Source organism: Pongo pygmaeus, chromosome 3, assembly GCF_028885625.2.
Source record: "Pongo pygmaeus isolate AG05252 chromosome 3, NHGRI_mPonPyg2-v2.0_pri, whole genome shotgun sequence".
Lineage (NCBI taxonomy): Eukaryota > Metazoa > Chordata > Mammalia > Primates > Hominidae > Pongo > Pongo pygmaeus.
Genome location: NC_072376.2, coordinates 19,073,490 through 19,083,329, shown reverse-complemented (window position 1 = coordinate 19,083,329; position 9,840 = coordinate 19,073,490). Strand labels below are relative to the sequence as shown.

At 36.5% G+C, this 9,840-nt stretch overlaps 1 long non-coding RNA gene across 1 annotated transcript; it reads left to right on the top strand.

Moving 5' to 3' along the window:
* The first annotated feature begins 338 nt into the window (after nucleotides 1–338).
* LOC129035634 (uncharacterized) lies at nucleotides 339–7,460 on the top strand. The gene is made up of 3 exons (XR_008502252.2): nucleotides 339–1,086; nucleotides 1,384–1,504; nucleotides 5,344–7,460. It is a non-coding gene; the product is annotated as an uncharacterized LOC129035634 (long non-coding RNA).
* Nucleotides 7,461–9,840: the final 2,380 nt, after the last annotated feature.

The window sequence follows — 9,840 nt, the reverse complement described above, 5'->3', positions numbered from 1 at the left end:
TCTTCCTTCTGGTGGGCTGGTGGGCTTGTGGGCTTGCTGGCTTCAGGAGTGGAGCTGCAGACCTTCACGGTGAGCGTTACAGCTCATAAAAGCAGTGTGGACCCAGAGTGAGCAGTAGCAAGATTTATTGCAAAGAGTGAAAGAACACACCTTCCACAGTGCGCAAGGTGACCCCAAAAGGGTTGCCACTGCCAGCTGGGGCAGCCTGCTTTTATTCTCTTATCTGGCCCCACCCACATCCTACTGATTGGTAGAGCCGAGTGGTCTGTTTTGACAGGGCGCTGATTGGTGCCTTTACAATCCCTGAGCTAGACACAAAGGTTCTCCACGTCCCCACCAGACTCAGGAACCGAGCTAGGTTCACCCAGTGGATCCCGCACCAGGGCTGTAGGTGGAGCTGCCTGCCAGTCCCGGGCCGTGCACCCGCACTCCTCAGCCCTTGGGTGGTCGATGGGACTACGCGCGGTGGAGCAGGAGGCGGCGCTTGTCCAGGAGGCTCGGGCTGCACAGGAGCCCACGGAGGCGGATAGGGAAGCTCAGGCATGGCGGGCTGCAGGTCCTAGGCCCTGACCGGCGGGAAGGCAGCTAAGACCCGGCGAAAAGTCCAGCGCAGCGCCGGTGGGCTGGCACTGCTGGGGAACCCAGTACACCCTCCGCAGCCGCTGGTCCGGGTGCTAAGCCCCTCATTGCCCGGGGGCGGCAGGGCCGGCCGGCTGCTCCGAGTGCGGGGCCCGCCAAGCCCACACCCACCCGGAACTCCAGCTGGCCCGCAAGCGCAGCGCGCAGCCCCGATTCCCGCTCGCGCCCCTCCCTCCACACCTCCCTGCAAGCTGAGGGAGCGGGCTCCGGCCTTGGCCAGCCCAGAGTGCCGCGGTGGGCTGAAGGCCTCCTCAAGTGCCGCCAAAGTGGGAGCCCAGGCAGAGGAGGTGCCAAGAGCGAGTGAGGGCTGTGAGGACTGCCAGCATGCTGTCATCTCTCACTATAATTTGTTTTCACCCCATGCCGACCCACCTAAGCCCTCACTTTATCTTTTTGGGTGCCCTCAGAAAATGTCCCAATTGTCTTTCCAAATGGATAAATCCTGAGGTAAATAATTGCTTTTTAAGCTTGTGATTTCAAAGATAGTGTTTTTAGTAAATTAAAACCAAAAGGATAGATTCCTAATGATACATTAAATTTTGAAATAAATTGCCAACGTTATTTTACAGGATATAAGTAATAGAAACCATAAAAGTTTTCCTTTATCCAGAATATCTTCATAATTAATAAAAATTTATTTTATGAAGTTGGATATCACTGATGACTTACTTTTGGTGTCCTGGACCTTTGAGAGTTTCCCCTCTGGCATTCATCCATTGATTGCATATTTATTTTCATTTACAGTGTGCCAGTGATTCTGCTGGGCCCTACCAAGTCAGAAATACCAGACGCCATCTTTGTTTTCAAGGTGCAAGAATTTTAAGAAAGGAGAAAGACAAACAGAGAGTTGACAAACATAATACAGGTTGGTAAGTGCCATGAGAGGAGTACCACTAATGTGGGCAAAATGAAGTCAGAGAGGACCTCCCATAGAATTGAATTTCCTATCCAAGTCCTAACCCATAAGAATTTAGCAAGATGTAGAGGCAAAAGGGAGTGTTCTTCGCAGGGAAACAACAATGTGAAAATGCACAGAAGGCTTAGAGATCTCAATATTTTTAAGGGATGTACATGATTTAATAAAGCTAAAATGTGGAGAATGAAATGTGCAGGGCTTGGAATTGTGCCTGGCACAAAATTGATTCTTGGTCAAGAATTGTTGACAGATTGAGTGCCAGGAGATGAGTCTGGAGAGGTAGGCAGGACAGGGATCATCTGTGGCAAGCTAAGAAAGTTGAATTTTATCCAAAGGCATGGCAAAACTTTATAAATGATCTAACTTCATATTTGGGTCTCAGAAAATTTGCTCTCGCAGCACTGTGGGAATGGACCAGAATGAAGCAAACCTTGAGCCAGGAGCCAGAGAGTAATGGAGAAGCTGTTGCATTCCCCTAGAAAGGAAATGTTGAGTAGCTAAGCCATGGAGGTTACAGTGGGGATAGACAGGAGAGAGACAATTTGAGAATCTTCCAGATTATGAATATATCTCTTCATTTTTACTCTGTTGAGCACACCTAGAAACAATAAAACCCCATTGTATTTATGTAGCCATGAACAGTTTGTAAAATATTTTCACAGACGGATTTCATCAATCAGTTTATACAACAGTCTTTGAGGATGGGATCAAATAATTATAATGAAAGCAAAAATAATGAATAATACAACTCCCCCCTCCAAACACTAACACACATAATCTAAGGCCAGATTTTGTTCCTGATAACTCAAATTCTGATTGATCACCTAATTAATCCCAGAGAGATCTAAGGCTTGAAAATGCAAATATTACACTTTTTATTGCAGGGTTAATTTGTATTTACCGTCCACAGTTTGGCAAATGATTTTCTGTTTTCACCATGAATATGTATGGCTTGCTTTCAGCAACCAGAAACACTTGTTTTTTTTTTTTTCATATTCTACTTCATGTTCTGCCTGCAGCAGGGTTGACTTGGGGAACAGCCTGCTAATTAAGACTGAGTAAATTATAAATAGCAAATTTAGAGGCAATTGGTTGACTGAGAAAATATATACTGTATTCAACGTGGGTCCCATAAGACATTTCCCATCATCTATTTTACTTTTAATACATAAAAGCCATGGGACTTTTTAGTCTACCCCACCCCAGTTACAGGGCTGTCTCATTTGAAATTAGAGTTATAATTTAATGGGTACTTAAGAGCCAGAGGGCATTGGATTAGACATTCAGTCTCTGACATAGCAGAATAAGATAGTCCTCCTGTATTAGTCTGTTTTCACATCGCTAATAAAGACATATCCAAGATTGGGTAATTTATAAAAGAAAGAGGTTTATTGTACTCACAGTTCCATGTGGCTGGGGAGGCCTTGCACTAATGGCGAAAGGTGAAAAGCACATCTCACATGGCGGCAGACAAGAGAAGAGAGTTTGCGCAGGGAAACTCCCATTTTTAAAACCATCAGATCTTGTGAGATTTATTCACTATCATGAGAACAGCAAGGGAAAGACCTACCTCTATGATTCAGGTATCCCCCACTGGGTCTCTCCCACAGTGAGGGAATTATGGGAGCTACAAGCTGAGATCTGGGTGGGGACACAGAACCAAATCATATCACCTCCTTTGTTGTTTTCTTTTATTAAAAGGCTCCTATAAAATCTCATTGAGATAAATATATGGCACGGTAGCTGCAGATGTCTGGTAGTTATTCCACATAATGCCTTAATTTTATAAGTGAAAAGGTTAGGCTATAAGAGGTTGTGTGATTTGTCAAAGAACCCTCAGCAATTTAGTAAGAAGTGAACTTGAAGACTTCTACCTTCAAGTCCAGAGTTTTACTCCTGCGTTCCTTGTATTAGTAGCATTATTACCTCTTGCTAAATCTTGAAACACCACTGCTATAAATGGATTTATTTGGTTTGAATTTTGATGCACTTTCAAAATTCAAGTGTTCCTGGAGACAGGTAGTTAAACCTAGGAGTATTATCAGTTACTACGCGTTTTAGTGTGAATCAACCTATCCCTATTTAATCTTGAGAGTGAGTTTCTATAAGAGGGTGATTAGAAAATCATAGTCAGTAGGGAAAGGATCAAAGTGTGCCAACGAAAGAGACAGGCCTAGGAAATCACAACAAAGCTTGCTTTAATGTATTGAATTGGAGTGTCCTTAGTTAGGAATCTATATTAAAATATATTTGTTAAATGTACTTTTTAGTTGCAAACACTTTGATAATTGATGCCTAATTGTATCAGTAAATATACAGTTTTTCTCAAATATTTATGCATATCACCATTTTGCCTGGAAAGTGTCTCCCTAGATGTTAACAAGGTTTCTTTCCTCACCTCCTTCAGATCTCTATTTAAATGGCCCCTTCCCCTTGATGCTTTCCCGGATGGAGCCATTTGACATTGCACTCACCACCCCCACCACCATCCCCTTTACTGCTATCTTTTCTCCATACCACTTGTCAGTGACTTACACATTTTTCATTTTGAATTGCTCACTAGAGAGTAAGCCACATGAAGGCAGGAGTTTGTCTGTTTTGTTTATCGTTCTTATCTCCAGTGGCTGGAGTGATGCCCAGCACATTTAAGGTACTTAATCAACTTTCATTAAATGAATGAAAGTATTGATTGATATCACATTGTGTACTACTAAGTGAATGGAGAGACATATTAGCTTATTTTATGATGGGAGACTTATAAGAACTAATACTATATAGAGCAGCATAGTCTAGTTCCTGTGGTGTGAACTCAGCAGAATTTCATTTTTTAGTTAATGGTCTTGGAAATTAATTTTCTGTGCTGTGATTCTCTTTCTTTAGAGAAAAATTATGTAGTCTTCTACCACCTGTGGAGAGAAAGATAAAGGATTTTCTGGTTTTGAAGGCATGAGTTTTCAGCAGTGTATGGAGAAATCTATGACCAAAAAAATGCACAGAAAACAAAAATAGCAAATTCTGGCCTCCTTACTGAGTGCTCTAGATAATCACTCATTTGTGTACTTGATTTGTTTTGGGCCTTGTTTAAGTGTGATAATTTGTTGTTGGAATAATATTTGTGGCAATAACAAAGATCTATTAATATCTTAATATATATGTTAGCATAGTTTAGTTTAGAGACAAGTCCACAGAAAGGTTGACAGGAAAATCACATTACATTTTAGAAAATTGGAAGGGAGATAGTGTCATCTGTGTGGTTTACTCCACCTAATCTCTCCAACAATCATTAGAAAAACTGAATACAAGTAAAAACAGATGACTCATGTTTGCCTGGAGAGCCTGGAAAATAAGCAGAGTGGCCTGTCTTCCAGTGAAGGAAGAATGCATTTCAAGCTCTCTCTGTCTCTGTCTCTCTCTCTCTCTCTCTCTCTCCATACACACACACACGGGGTTTACATATATACGTGCATATGTATATATGAATATCTATTACATATGTATATTTATGTATGTACATTACATATGTATATATGAATGTCTATTACATATGTATATTTATGTAAATATATTACATATGTATAGATGTATGTCTATTACATATGTATATGTATATATGAATGTCTATTACATATGTATATTTATGTAAATATATTACATATGTATAGATGTATGTCTATTACATATGTATATGTATATATGCATGTCTATTACATATATATAAAACACACATTTATTTTTGAAAATAATCTTTATTTTCTTTTCCACTCTCTTTTTTTTTCCTTTCTCTAAAGGATTAATGATGCAGAAGAAAGCCAGCTGACACTTTGAGGACCTGGAACTAAATCAGACAAATACCAAAAAAAGATCAAGGATTGCTCTGTTTGTTTTGTTTTGTACCCAAAGTAAAATATAAAATTTATAAGAATAGTTATGCAGTTCAGTTGTGCCATTGACTGCATATAAATCAGTACCACTTCATTCTACTTTCATACATTGTAATTTTTGTTGCAGTAAAATGTTACTGGGAAAAAGAGTAGAGATACATTTTTGGACAAAAATATATACCAGAGTTTTTAAGGCCTATTAGATCCTTGTAGTTTTTATCACTTAAATTTTAAGAAGATAGTCTAATAACTAGAAACCTGTTTTATTTTTTTAAAGATGTTTCTGGAATGAAGGTCATTGAGACCAAATGACCAAAAGGGGCATTCCTTATTGACAGATACCACAATTTATATTAGATACTTAATAGCTGTAAACTTTAGATGATGAACATTTGCACAGTATTGACAAAGAGAGATTAAAAAGAATTAACCATAGCATGAAGCATCATCACTAGCTTATGATTAATAAAAATTCAAGTATTTTAGTTAAATAAACTTGAAATAATAGATATGTGTGAATTGGGTACTCTACAAGAAAAACCTGCATGTTTTCTTAAGTGATACCAGATTTTATAAACAATAATAAATTTGGCCAAAGTTGCCAAATCTGAAAATTTACAGTCCACATTTTTGATGACATAGTAAAACTGGAAATCACATATAAAAATTTAGGGAATAACAATACTTTGAAGTTGAACCATCAATTTCACATCGTAAACAACTATTTGCTTAAAGAGGAAATACAAATATATTTAGATATTTTAAAGATTCGATATTTGAAAATTTTATATTTTCTATTTAAACTAGAAAAACGAGACATGCTACCTTATTCATTCATACATAATCTAAACAAACTTTTAACCCAATTCTCACTATGAGCCATGCACTATTTTAGCACTAGGGGTAAAGTAAACAAACAGACAAAGCCTTTGCCCTCAGAGAACTTCTATATTCCCAGGGTGAAATAGACAAAAAAAGACAGGTGAATAATAGGTTGAAGTATATGATATTGCCATTTTGTGGATCAAAGTGATAGAACATGAAGAATTTCGTAGATCATTCAACCAAATTTACAGACTTTCAGATAGATAGATGAGTAAACATAAATTAAATCTAAGTTTATAGGTGTTGAAAACTGAAGTCTTATTAAGGTATGATGAGAACGTGAGAATTTCTCTTGCTTGTCATTAAGATTTTGCTAAGTAACATGTACAGAAAAAACATTTGTCTCACACGGCTGCTAATAGTACTGAAATCAACAATTTGCAACATATTAATCCATTTTTCTACATATTCACATAACGACATATAAATACATGTTTGTGGAGGAACTTTGTTCTTTCTCTCCTACCTTTTTCTTTTTCTAACAAAGTGAATATACTAAAGACATTGTTCTTAGTATTACTTTTTCAATTAAAATCTGTAAAGGGTTACTTCTTGCTTTGATGCATATAGATTTAATAAATTCTTTAAATAGATGCTTAATATTCCATAATACAGATGCAATATACTTATTAATAAGTCTTTCCTATTATCATTTATTTTTGTGAAAATAATTCCTCAAAATGGGATTTTTGGATGAAGAAGTAATTTTATTAGACAGTGCAAGGTTTATTTTCCATAACCATTTCCAGCAATTCACCCTTCATTAGCAATACATTTAAGAGCCTATTTATCCACATAATAATGAGCACTGGATTTGAATTTGATGGATTCAAAGTTATACCATTTCAATTTCAATAAAAAACCTCGAATTTTTTTCAATATGTTACTGTATATTTTGACTTTCTTCTATGAATATCTTGTTATTCTTTGCCTATTTTTTGTTTTATATATTTAAAATTTTAATCTAATTATAACTTGCACATAATTTAGACACCCAAATGGTATGTTGTAAAAAATAGTAGTTGCCTATCTGCCCTTCTCTTTTATTTTCTACTTCCAAGGATAAATTACTTGTAACTCTCTTTGTTGATTTTTTCAATACCCACTTCTATCTCTATGAATAAAATTCTTATATTGTCAGTTTTGGTTGTCTAAATTTAGGTACTCAATTTTTTCTTACCGTCATGGAATATGAGTGACTCTGTGTCGTAATCTGCAGCACTCATTACACACATGAACACTTCCTGTCTTATCCTACCAAATTAGGATATAATTATTTATATCCTAACTTTGCTTAGGTCAGTAATCATTGTTTTTATCATGTCTGTGTAAATAATATTCACAGCTGAGCCATGTAATACTATGTTGATATTTCCTTTACTACATAAGATTTTATTTTCTCTTTAAATTTGTCTTGTTCCTTAATTGCTTGTTTTTTTCTAAGTGCTTATTACTAATTCAAATGAAAATTCTTCCAAAGTAGTATAAATATTCTCTCAATCTAGATTCTATTTCATCTTAGTATCTGTTAATTTCGTCACTTGGAAAAGATTTTTTGGATCCTCTGATCTGCTCCAATTTAGGCAATTTGTTTATAAGACTGCTCCAGAGATCTTGGCTTGAGCTCTCATTTATCCATCCTTTTTAGAAGAATTGTCCAATGGATATACAATGTGAGCCACATATATCACTTACACTTTTTCTAATAGATACAGCAAACAAATAAAAGATACATATATAATTAATTTCCATAATATATTTTATTTCAGCATATCAAAACTATCAACATTTTAACATATAATAAGTGTAAAAATTATTAATGAAGTATTTTGCACTCTTTTGTAACAGGTGTTTGACATCTAGTGTGTATTTTTTACTGATATTACATCTCAATTCACACTAGCCACATTTCAAATGCCAATAGCTCTATGTAGATAGTGGAGGAAACTGCAGATCCAGAGACTCTCTTTTTTCATGGCTTCCTAGATAGAAAATTTTAAATGGAAACAATTTTCCCTTAGAATTTTGAAGGCATTCTTTGTCACTGTAGAAAATCTAACGCCAATATGATTCTTGATACATCACATAAACTTATTTTCTCTCAACTTTTGTAGAATTTTCTTTGTTCTCAGTGCTCTAAATTTTCATGATGATGTGCTTTGGTGAGTCTATTTTCTTGATTTTTGTAGTCTCTTTGGAGAAAATTTTAATATGGAAACTCAGGAGCTTCAGATTAGGAAAGTTTTCTTGAATTACTTTCCTGGCCATTCCTTTCTTTCCTCTATACACGCTGTCTCTGAAACTCCCATTATCCAAATTTTGGACTTCCTGGAATGGATCTCTAATTTTTAAAAGTGTATTATATTCAAATATTTTAAATAATATTTTAAGTGCAAGAACTCTTAGTTGGTCTCTGTATTTTCTTTTTGCAGTTTATTACACTTACCTCATGAATATTTTATTACATTCTTCTGAAGATTTTTTTTGTCAAGTTTCTCCTCCTGAAATATTTTATTTTTCCTATAATTTAATGTTTTTAACCTGATTCCTTGGTCTCTTTCTATTTGACGATATCCTTAAATTTATCATGGGATGCTTAGCTTTGAGGAGAGGTAAGAAAAATCTGATTAGAATCATTGTACGTATGAGCGGTATAACTTGTTGAAGTTCATTTTTGTATGGTGCTCTGACTAGTGTTTTCTTGATGTTTCCCCAATTGAGGTACCTTATTTCTGTCCACTCTTTAAAAAAAAAAAAATCAAAATTTCCTAGAAAAGTGGAGGAAAGGGTCTAGGAATCTCTACATTCGGTAACTATGCTCATAATTAATTGCCTTCTTTTCCTTTCATACACTTGCTCTCAATTTTGTTTGGGATCTTATTCCAGAGTCTCTATTTTTTTTTCCACCTTTCCAGGAAATAAACCCTAATTTTTGGCCAAAATAAGGTAAGGTCGTCTTCTGAATGCTGAAAGTGAAGAATAAGCTCTGAAACAGGGGATGTATTGCAGATTATGAAATGGAATTTCTCAGGACTCCAGGTTTTAGCCACAATTTTATCCTCAGAACAGAGATACTTGCTGATGAAATTTGAGTCTTCTGTGTATGTTTCAGTAAGGCAAGTTGCTTATTGGCTTTTTCAAGTGCTGACTTAGAGGTCAGCTTTCTTGATCGGCTAAGGCTCATACTTTGCAGCTTAGAAAAATTGGATAGTGTTGTCTCCTCAATTCTCTTTGAATTTATAGATACCTTTCAAAAAATCACTTTGTTTTTGTGGGGGTTTTTTGTTTGTTTGGTTTTTTTTTTTTTGAGACGGAGTCTCGCTCTGTCGCCCAGGCTGCAACCTCCACTTCTGGCGTTCAAGCAATTCTCCCTGCTTCAGCCTCCTGAGTAGCTGGGATTACAGTCACACGCCACTACACCCAGCTAATTTTTGTATTTTTTAGTAGAGATGGGTTTTTGCCATGTTGGCCAGGCTGGTCTTGAACTACTGACCTCAGGTGATCCGCCCGTCTCGGCCT